Genomic DNA, 12,228 nt, shown 5'->3' with positions numbered 1-12,228 from the left:
CAATCTCTGAGTGATGTGCAGGTGTTAGAAAGACAAATTACTTGTTGGTGGAGTTGCCTTGTTAAGGTTTAGGGCTCCAGGTGTTTCAGTGATCTCCCACTTCGGGGGAGGTTAACAAAGCTTGGGGAGAAGGATGTGCAGCTGATAGTGGACACAAAGAATGCAGAATTTATGGGCCACAAGGACATTTGGCAGGACCCCAAAGAGGGGGAAGAAACTAATAAACACAGCTCAGCAATTGTGCTGAACCAGCTCCAATTGGATAAAATGTAATTCTGGCAGGGGGAGATGGTGACCACCATCTCACCAACTCACTGACCCAAGAAACCCACTGACCCAAAAGAAGGAAAGACTGAGTATGGGACTAATTAGCAGGAGAAGCAAGAGAATCATTAATAAGCAGAAGACAGAATACTAAGTAACAAGAGAACTATGTAACTTGTAGCCAATGAACACAAATTCCTTTGTTTGCTAAAATGTATAAATTGCAAAAGGTTTTGATAGTTGGTGTGCTTGATTTGTGGAATACCACTGAGCATCCACGCTTGTGCAACTCTGAGATAATCAATGTCTCTCTCAAGTGTATAATTATAGGCTTGTTGCCCATGAACCCCATTTTTGTGGATGACAAGGTGACTCCAGGGCTGTGAGAAGACCCTGCCACTGTGAGGGGATCTGGGATTGTGAGGCGACCCCAGTGCTGTTTGCTGCCCCTTGCTCGTGCCTGTCTGGTGATCCTACAGCACATCTTTCGGATGCAGTGTCCAAACCAAAGCCAAATGTGCAAACCCAGCTGCAGGAAGGTGGTGCAGGTGCCTGTCAGCCACCAAAGAAAGGTTTTCTGATTTATGCAGCAACGGAAAGGCCTCACGTGCCATGGAAGTTGACCCTGGAGCCAGGCTCTAGACAAAGAGCTACAAACAGAAACTATTTTTTTTCACACAGGGCATGTGGGGTTGCTGGGCAGAGATGAGCAGGCGGACATTTTTCATCCTCTCTGCTGCCTCCAAGGGAAAGGAGAAGCTGTGGTGACTTAGTTGGCTGTGGGTGGCTGAGAGGCTCCCTATCTGTGTTTAGCAAAGTACCTAAAATCAGGGATGTGATGCAGCCCTGTTGGATCACTGGTCCTGCACAGCAAAGCTCGTTAGAGGAGTCAGTGGTGGTGAAGCTGTGAGAGACACCATTTCCCACTTTCCCAGAAGAAGTGGCTGGAGCAGGAAGCACATCCACGGCAGCCCAGCAAGGAGCCTGCCTGTGCACTGGGCATCTCTGCAGAAAACAAAGAATTGATGAGGGGCTTGATATCTATTAGGAAACAAGGAAAGGTACTGCCAAAGATGTCTTTAGCTCTGTTTCTGGCACATTTATGAAACATCAAATACCTAGACAGTGGTAGATGGCCCAATAGCCTGAAGTCTCAGCTAAAAAAAACACCAGTTTTTCTTTTTGGAGCCATCATTCTTTAATCTGGTGGGGGTCTGTTTCTTTATTTTCACTCCTCTCTGCCTCAAGGATAATCAGCAGAGCTTGCAAACCAATAACAAATTGGTTAAAAATCATCTTTATATGCAAAGCCTAAAATAAAACATCTGTATATATCCCAGAAGCCTTCACAACCTCCTGTTTTATTAGTATCTCTAAAATAACTTTTCTTTCCTGACTCTAATTCCAGCTAGAAGCACTCTGATAATCCTCACAGGACTGTTATGTGTATTTCCAATTAAGCAATTTATAAGCACTGGCTGTGAGGAGCTTTTTTGTTCTTAAGGAAATTATTTCTTCATTAAGAGTAAAACAAGTCTTTTTTTATCCCTGCTTAATATGAAAGCCCTTGTGTCCCCTTCGCATATGTTTTAAGTACTGAACTATGTAGAAGGAGATTAATCATTTTGTACCCCAACAGGCAGGGAAGACACAGCAGCTGGGTCAGTCACTCAGGGAATAGGCTCTTCAGTGTTTGTTTTCAGAGAGAAGTAAAAGTCAGACAGACAGACACTTGCTTTCAAGCTCCTTGCCTTTGCCAGAGGCAACCCACACAATCATGAGCCCTTCTGGAGTCTGAGTCATGAAGAACTGCAGCAGATAAAATGAAGACAGTCAAGAGGAAAAAAAAAATCCCATTCATGCCCAGCTAATGAGTAGAAGTTCCAAATTTCCTCTTGTTTTGCAGGCTGTGTACCTTAATTAGATGAATCACAGAACACTGAGGGTGGAAAACACAGGCCAGACAGCTCATAAGAGTCCACTTCATTCTTTCACACTGGCAGCATTATCTACCTCCCTGACAGGGAAGAATGTCCTTCCATTTTCCTGGACTGTCATGAGGCATGGGCAAATGTGGAAAATGAAGAGCAGAAAGGATGGATGACTGAGTTTAGCTTGTATAGTAGCACAAGCATCCTATTCCTATTTTTGTCCCCAGGCCCAGCCATTTACACTTTCTGTAAAGGCACTCACGAGCCCGTGTTCTGGTCAAGGGCAGCCCCATGACCAAACAGCATGAGGGACCTTCAAAGGGAGGGCACACTTGCTAATATCAGGAATGAACTTATCAGAAAGTTTCTGATGTGGTCAGAGAAGACATTTTGAGCCTTGAGTGTTCCTGGAACGCTGGAAAGAAACCGCACATAAGTGTTGTAAGTAAACTGCATTGCCTTCATTTTCCCCTAAGCCCGACTAGAAGGAGACAGCCTAATAATGGGATAGCTCCTGAATGTTTAAAGTTAATATCTTGTATCTGTTTACAGTAACAAATGTAGAGAAATGGAGGAACTGACAACAAATGGAATTACTACATTAGTAAAAAGCTAATCTATAGAAATAGGTTAGAGATTGAGATGCTGCAGCATGTAAGCCTGTGCCAATGCTTGAGCTGCACAGGGTTGTTGAGAAATATGTCATGTATTCCAGCAGCATCAGGAGCCCCATGTATTTTTCCCAGGAATGGGTGCATAAAATGGCTGATGAATGAAGCTAGAAGTAGTGAATTCACCTGTACAGTTCAATGTAGACATTGTATCATTCAGTGAAGAAATTGTGAGTTTAGAATGATCTCAAAACCTTGAGGTTTCCTTCTTAGTCTCCTCATTTCATGCAATGCTCAGTAATACCATCTTTGTGTTATGGAAGGGATTTTATTTAGCAGTGCAAGGAAGAAATGCCTGTGCATTTCATGCCATGCTCAGTAATGCCATCTGTCATCTCCCTTTGTGTTATGGAAGGGATTTTATTTAGCAGTGCAAGGAAGAAATGCCTGGCTACATTTCCCTCAGCAAGCCCAATGGCACTGTGGTTTTTGCTTATGCTGGTTTTGTGATGTCACTCTTCTGTCTTAAAGGGAAATAGGTTTTGAAGAGGGATTTGAAAAAAATGGGGTAACATGTGATATTGTGCATTGGCTCCTGGGACAGAGACAGCTCTACTGGCACATGGAGAGTCATTGATCTGCCAGGAAGTCACTTGTGTCATGGCAGCATGAGAGAAAGAAAGAGGACAGAGTGACAAACAAGTCATACTTGGTGGTCAGAGTCAGCACTGCTGCCAGAATGGAGGGAAGAATGGTAAAAGAAATACCAGAAACAGACAAGCAGGTGGAGAAAGACACTGCAGGAAGCAGAAATGTGCAGAAAATGATACTGTAAGGGGAATTGGAGGATGAGGAGGGAAAAATAAGTATTAATGCAGAGCATTATGCTCTGCATATGCAGGGCATGAGGTCAATCTGGAAGCTGTGTTTGGGTTGGCTGCAATCTCAGGGAGGCCAGAAACAGAGGAGATAACATCCGGCAGAAGATAAAGTGGTCAAGGGCATGATCTGTCCTGATCTTAGAAACACCACAGAAGAAAAAAAAATTGTGTTTAGATATAGCCTAATGTACAAAAAAGTATTGTGAGCAATCAGAGCTGTCTGGCTACTTCACCTAAAGGAAAAGGGATATGGCAGCATCTCAGTTATAAAAACTGAGAGAACAAGACGAGGCAGTCAAAGAGAAAGATCAGGATTTAATTTGCTCAGTGTTCAGTCACCAAGAGACGTGGGGGTGGCAATATTGCCAAAGCAAAACTGAGTTGAGGAAAATAGATTAGAAGCAGTGAGTCAGATGTGTGAGCTCATGGTGGCACAGCTGATATTTGAAATTGCAGGAAGAGCGAGGATCATAGGAACCTTCACAGGGACTTTTCTTCCTGGGTTTTACAGTTCAGATCTCATAAAAAACCACACAGTTCAACAACTCTTAGTCACTACAAACCTGCAAGAGCACATCAGAGAAGGGAAAGGGAGAGCAGTGGGCAGATATGGAGCTGCAGGAATATTCCTTGGATAGAGGTAGGAATTTTAGAGAAAATTATTCTCAAATTCAGATTCTCACTGAAGATCTCAGCCCTCAGGGGAATCTTTTGTGAGTAAAAGTTTAGGGCTTGTCCATCAGCAGCTGTAAAATCTCTTCGTGGCCATTCCAGGCAGTACCAACCAGATGATCCATAACAACCCATGGCCCATGATGGCATGAGTCATATTTCTGTCCATGACTGCACACAGTAAAATAATTTTAACCAGCTTATCTTTGTTTGCTTTCCACCAATACCACTGTAATTTATTTTGGTATCCAAATGCCTTTTCCTCCACTTTGCAAAAAGGGAACCACTTTGCAACAGCTCCTTGATTTTTACATACTTGCCTTAGTGGCTGTGATAGCAACATGCTCCTGTATTGCTCTAGAAAGTAGCTTTACATGCACTGTTTCATCTAGTCCTTAATTCTTCCACTGGGGCACTAAATCTGGACTAAGCTGAAATACTAGGACAATAATTCTTAATCCACTGTGGAACATTAACTGAGTGTTAAGACAGCGATTTGCTGTATATTATGAACGTGTCTCCATTTCATTTCCTCTCTGGAGATGCTGATTCACTGATGGAGTGATGTTCTTCCAGGCAAGAAAAGATTAAGTAGAGACAACAGACTCAGAAGTAATAAATAAGGCTGTAGAACAAAACTGCCTAATATTATATTATTTTAGAAGCCATATATAATCATGCCATCAGAGATGTGCTGTGATGAACACATGCAAGAGAGCAGAGTTAAGGTGGTGCCTCTCATCTTATACTGTGCTAGTTCAGGAGGTTACAGAGTTTACAACTGTATATTTTATGCTGCATCAATCCAGCCCTGGGAAGGAGGTTTGCATCAATTTAGCCACAGCAGCGTCCTCTTGGTTCCTGTCAAAGTGTTCTTCAAAGGAATGTGAGCGCTATTTCCCCTGGCTCCCACATGTGGACCTAAGGTGCTGGAGAAACAGCAGGTCCTTTAGTCCCTGAGATCAATGGCATGTGCAGTACCAAGGAACCAAGTTTCCTACTCCCTGCTACATGTGCAGTATGTGCAGCATGTGCTCCCACTGTCCCTTACTCGTGCCCTACTGCAAGGAGGCTGCATGGCTGAAATTCTGGAGACAAGTTTGGATAGTGCCTCTCTAATACAGACAGAGCACAGGCTGGCATCACAGGCAGCCTGCCAGAATTGTCACATCACCCTGTCTGAGGGGACCATCTTCAAAACCACACAGCAGCAATCGATCCAAGACAAGGTTGTTGCTCTTTTGTTTCTGTGATTCTCCTGTCCAGAAGGCAGCTGGGCTGATGTTGCTGTCCTGCCTGCTCTTCATACTGTTGCTGGGAGCAAACCAGGCTGCACTTCTTCAAACCTGGGACAGGTAGCACATAGGGAATATTGGGCATAGGCAGAAAGAGGAGGTTCACTGGACTCCGTTCCTGGGAGGTTTTTTTGGTAATGGCCAAATGGCAGACATTTCAGCAGCCTGTTGAGCACAGTAACCTACTCCAATTGCAAATGTAAATTTTAATTGTAACTGTAAGGATAAATTGTAAATTCTCCTCTGAGTGGAACAAGGTGCAGAAAAGAACCTCAGGTTGCTTGTTCATTACAAGAAGCTACATTGCTATAGGAATTAAAAACACAGAATGCTTCTTTTGAATAAACAAATCTCAGGACACTGGTCGGTCACTACTTGCAGGTCTTTACTGGGAATCCATTTCACTTAATCCAGACTTGCTGATGATATCTGAAGAGAGAGCTTGATCATTATTCCTAAGCAAAATCAGGTATGCAGTGTGCCCCAATTGTTTTTGATGGTGTGCTGTGTAGCTGTGAGAGTTCAAACATCCAGACACTCTGGAACTGACCCTGCTCTCTGTTGTAGGCCAGGGTGTTCTCCCAGGCCTGCAGCTTGTGCCTGTAATGCCCAGCTCCTCTTTTGCTATAGAAAGGGATGGGTGCCTGTACTGGTGGTTACAGTGCTCTGTCAGCTCTCACTTCATGCTCTGGGGAGCTTCAGTGTTTCACAGCAGAGTCTGAGATGACATTCTTAGCACATGCCTTTCATTTCTTTCCCCTGGCATAGCAATTACTATTCTACACAGTGCTGCTCCATGTGGTTCTTCACAATTTATTTTTAAGGTTTCTCCAAAAACTTGCCTAGTAAGAGTTTTTGCATAATTGCTCCTCAAGATTTGCATTTCAAAATTTCATCACAGTATTAGCTCTTGGAGCTGGCTGCAGGGTTACGTTACCTCCCACTAGGTTCATCCACACAGCTCTCGATTGAATGATCTAAACACAGGAATATGCATTGCTTTTTGCTTCTGTTCTCAGAACAGCATTGTTCTTTCTTGGCCACTTCATTTTTTTTAACTATTCCCAATTCAATTGGTTCTGCAATAGGCCTTAAAACTTTCCTAACTGAAGGGGGCTGCAATATTTTGGTGTATTTTTGCCAGCTTGTCAGATTCTCAAGTTTTGCAGCCTTGAATAAGGCCTGGCTGATTTATGACTGATGGCATCAGAGAGGTAGCCCTCTTTTTCCTTCCTTGTTAATCATATGCCTTAAATTATCATCAGTGATGGGTTTATGTTTCTCCTTACAGGTTTACAGAGTTTCAGCACCAGTTATGTCACTGGATTCAAAGGGAATGATGACAGACTGAACTGTATTTGCTTTCCAAAATCTAGCTTTAAAGCTTCCCTCTGGACTGGAACTCACTGATTTAATTCATTTCTGGATGGCACTGATATAAGTAATTTTTTCACTACTCTCCTCAGAGAAATTATTCTTTACCTATTTGTAAATGTTCCTTAATAATCTGTCTTCACTTTGCTCTGGGTCATTTTAAAATTCTCCCATTTCTAACTGGTGCTCCCCTTGTGATGCTTGGACTCTTGCATGCAATTGAAAAACATCTTCTGTCATTTTTGCCTTTGCAGTTGTTACTTTGCCATGCTAGTTCTTTTTGATCTTTTCTCACTTGCTCCAAAAGTTTGGGTTATTTTTTTTTTTAATCTGGCATAAAATGTTCTTCTAATTCAAGCTTGTGATCATATCTGCTCCTATCTGCCAGCATCCAAAACCTCTTCCTTAGAAACAGTTCTTAGCACTTTGCCAAGATGTCATGATAAGAATGAAGTGGGGGAAAGTGCAGTTTCTAATAACATTAATTGAATCCTCCAAGTAATGATCCTTGGCTTCCTCTCCTCACAAAATGTGCTTGATATGGTGGTTTTTTTGATCTCCTGATATGGGAATAAAAATTACCTTCCTCCTTATTCTTTTGATGTAATTTTAAATGCTGTTGTTCCCAAGAGGAAGTTTGATGGCCTGGCATGACAAGTTTAACAAGCTGAGCTCCACTGGCCCATTTCTTTGATGATAAATGGAAGGAGAAGTAAGTGGGAAATTAGGTACAGGTGCACTGTCTCCTTGGGTGACCACAGCCATTCTTTGGGGTTATGAGCCTGTTTGAACCTCTTTCTGCTTGTAAACAAACTGGTGAGGTAGTGAACAAAGAGTTAGTAAACACCTGGTAAACTCCTGGCAAGACACAGCTAAACTAATGCAGCCTCCAAAACAACGTATCTGCATCCAAATTGCCCATTGGGAATAATCTGCAGCCTTTGTCAGCCCCCAAACCATGCACAGGCTTTGTGTGGAAGAACATCTGACAACCAGAACCAGGGCCATGCTGGCAGCTTCACAGTACAGAGACTCCCTGCTCCAAATCTGTGTCCAGGCCCAGGGTTTGTACCCTTTGGGTAAGGTGTATATTGTGCTTTGTTCCTTAACTTTTCTCCAGTGTGACTCTTGGAGTCAAGAAAGAGTTTCAGGATGCCTCTCCCAAGCTCCCTGCTTTGGGAATGATGGTAAGGGGTGTTTCCATTACTGCCATGAGATGTGATTGGGCTTTTTGGTGCTGTGATAGAAGGCTGACATGGCAGTGGTATCTAAAATGTTTTGTAACACTGTTTTTCTAGGCACCCTTTCCTGCAACTCATGTCAACTATACTTTGTAAAATTTTACCTGAAGTCCTTCAATCACACATAAAAATTAGAGTATGGCAATTATGTTGGCCTGGTTAAAGAAAATCTTACAATACTGTGGCTTGGAACACTTACTTTTTCCAGGCTTCATAGAAAAGGCATTTTTGGTATCAAGTAAGCCCCTTTCACGGTCTCCAGAAAATAATATCTTGGCCAAATCATAAACTCTAACTAATTTTAATTTGAACACCCTTAGTAGAAGCCTTGTTCTCTTGGCAGCTGAATTCCTGGCTGTGACATCTGCAGTGAGCACCCTGCAGCTTCTCCCTGCCAGCTCATCTGCCTCTGTGCAGCTCCATGCTGAAACCAGGGGCTGGCACCTTCTCCTCTGGAGCGTGGAGCACTACAGGTGTGGAGTGGGGAGCAGGGCCAGCAGGAGCAAAAGTTGGACACTTGGACTTAATATTATAGGGACGTAGGAGAGTAAGAAGGGAGAAAGCAGAACCAGCATCCATACAGCTTTTTATGTCTGTTCTTTCTCATCCAACACTGAAATAATCCAAGGCTTTCTTGAACCTCCATGTTTATTTGTTGGCAAGTATCTGTACTATCTGGTGATGAAGGATGTACCCTTCATCCCTCAAATTTGTTGACTGAGTTTTTACCTCATGCAACTGATCCCTATGGATGATAACAGACATCTACTGCTACCAATTACTTATTAGCACATGAGGGAGAGATCTGTACTTCAGACCTAATAGGTTTCAGTTCCATTTGGAGGTCACTAGGGTTTCATATAATGTCATTTCATTTCAATTAACATGGGAAGTAACTTGGTAATTCCAGTAAATGACTAGGTACTTAAAGTAAACCTGTCTGGAAATACAAATTTCTTTCCAGCTGGAAAATTTAACAATTGACATTTTACTTGAGAAAAAACAGAAAAAAAAAGTTACTGCATTTTTGTGGTAAAACATTAAAAACAAATGCCCCTTCTAATTTTTTTTCTCTGAATTATGGCCTCAAAGGGTTAACACAAAGAAAATAGGGTGATCACAGATTTTATGGAAGGATGACTTTGATCTCATAGATGGTACAAGGCAGGATTGAATCCAGAATTAACATGCTGCATGGGTTAATTAAAGGAAACAAATGTGAGAAAGCTTGTTCTACTCTTGAACAGCTCATTTAGCTTGTCTTTAATGCAAATTGTCAATGAGGTTCCTGTCATGAAAATAAATCTCATTAAAAATACATCACTTGTTCACACACATATAAACCAAGGAAAGAGTGTGCTCCTACCAGATGAAATTGATGTGACTCAGCTGCAGAGTGAAGGTGATGTGGGTTTCAAAATGCAGACACTCTTGCTTTTGTCTGGGTTTACGTTTTCTGAAAGATCTTTCTATTTCCCTCAGTGGACTATCAGAGTCCTTAATGAACATGGAATAAAGAGCAAGAAGAGCTTGAAATTCTCATTCCCTCTTTACTAGTGGACTCATATTGCCAAAGGTTGTATGTCCTTTGGCTACAACTTCCTTGAGATTTTCTATAACTTTGCATTGAATAGAAGTTCAGATAAAATGAAACTGTGAAAGCAAATACTATTTGAAACTGTATAAAAATGTAAAAAATTATATTGGGCTTATAAATCATGACATCATATTATTATTATTCTCTGGGAGCAGTTTATGGAGCAGTAAAGCTAGAATTCTGTACAGAGATGAAAGTCAATACTTATCTCCATCCCTACACCAACATTAGTAGGAAATATTACCAGACATTGCAAGCTAGGAAAGAAAAGAAGAATATTAACCTGAGCCTTTCTTCCATATTATAATCCCATATTAAAAACCAAGCAAGTATGTAGTCCTTCTTTGTATACTTACAGAACTTTCTCTCTACAGAGCAATAAAGAGGCCAAGATTCCTGAATGCCTTGTTGGATGAGGCCTGACAATTGCAACATCAGGGATATCTAGAGAGGCAGTGATCTCCCCCCATCCTAGGTGAGAAACTCTACAGCAACACATTTGTACGGAAGCAGGCAAAGAAAGAATTCTAATGTTTTTGTTGTGCATTAAAATGTACGTGTGAAGGTCACAGCAAAGCTTTTGTTTCATATTTATGGTCCCAAAGGCTTTATCCATTCATGCTGCATATGCTTTCCAGGCTGAGGTCACAGCTTGGTCACCTCTGTGAACCTCAGGTCAGGCCCCTGACCAGAAAGGGAGTAAGATACAAAGCAGGCTGTTTAGCACATTAAATTCTATTCGGTGTCTGGTACGGCCAGGAGGTGGCAGGGCAAGTCTGATTTACCACATCTGAGTGGCAGACTTTGGGTATTTTCCAATCTTGACGCTGTGGAAACATGGTGAGTTCCTGCAGTTCTCCCATTTGCACCGTTTAGTGGCAACTGCCTGCACACCACTCACAGCATTTGCAAGGCTATAAAGAGGCTTCCAGCAAGCTTGCAGAGCTCTCTAGGAAATGATGGCTGGTATTGTTTTCCATTTTTTTTTTCCTTTCTCTTTTTTAATTATAATTTTGCACTGCTGACTCAACTCGCTGTTCACTGGCAGTTTGGCCAACACATCCTTTCAGAGGAAAGAATGAGTCTTGTTTGTGCGCAAATCCTTGCAAGCAAATGACACTGACCCTGCCCACAACAGCACACAGTGACAAAAGCACATCGTTCAAGCAAGGGCCCGACAAGTAATGACACAGAAATATATCATACATAATTCTGCATAACTATTAATACAGCTGTCTCTCCTTTCTCTTCTTGCCACTCCTTTGCATGGTAAGTGACCCACGTGATAAGCAGAGAGAAACCATTTGAGATGGCAGAGCAGATGAACAGGAGAAAAAGCAAATAGAGAGTGACAAACTGGCCAATATCAGCTGGGGTATTTTTGTATCAATTTCAGCTGCAGTCAGCTCTGGATTGGGTCAGCAGATAATGGGGGTTACTGAGGGGAAAAAAAAACAGACATTGCTCCAAAGTGCCGCCAATAATTTGGTAATCTAAACTGTATATGGTTGTAAATTACTCTATTAAAAAAAAGCAATAGGCTTCAGCAAAACCTTTCTTTTTCTTAAGAGCTACTGGTGTTGGTTAGTAACAGCCCCCCAAAGTTTATTAACAGAAATCAACTCCAAAATATTTGTGTGTTAGGTTTAGTGGACTGCAGCAGCCCCAGGATAAATATTGGTGCCTTCACAAAAGAAGGCATTTACTGTCTTCTGCCTCTTGTGCAGGTTTTTTGTATGTCTGTTTCCCTGGGGCAGTTGTGAGAGGAGAGATAGAAGGAAGGGCAAGAAGAGAAGGTAGTAATAATTTTCTTGGGTTTGATCACCTTTGAGAAAACATAGGACCACTTTTGGTCTTGCTGTTTTATGGGACTCAAAAGCCTGATGGGTGGCAATGGAGATAGAAGCAGCTCCTTCAGTTAGGACTGCAAGAGAAATTGATGATGCAGAGGTTTTTGTGCACAGGGTTGGATACAAAGTCAAGAGCACCATGCATGAGAGAAACAGGCAGTGAGGAGAGGTGAACAGAGGATTCTTTGCACTGAAAGTACTGGAGTTATTATGCTCTAAATTCTGCATTTATTGTCTGCTGGCTTCAAAGCAGCAATGTACGATAGAATCTGACCCTAAATGGATGTAGTTGTCAGAATCAACAATAGGAAGCACAGATAGAAAGAGATTTGATATCTTCTCTACAATCCTGCCTCTGGTAATAGTTACTGCTAGCACTGAGGACTCCTTCAGAGGAGGGAGGGAAACCGTATTTCTTCCAATACCTCTGCTAACAACTCTGTTGTTTTTTAAATTCTAAGAAAGGACCGACTATATAGGTGGGAAGAAATCACACAAAAACCCTCAGTTCT

Source organism: Passer montanus, unplaced genomic scaffold (genome assembly GCF_014805655.1).
Source record: "Passer montanus isolate IOZ18808 unplaced genomic scaffold, ASM1480565v1 scaffold2, whole genome shotgun sequence".
Taxonomy (NCBI): Eukaryota; Metazoa; Chordata; class Aves; order Passeriformes; family Passeridae; genus Passer; species Passer montanus.
The sequence above is the reverse complement of the archived record's forward strand: the minus strand, read 5'-3'. Positions refer to the sequence as shown.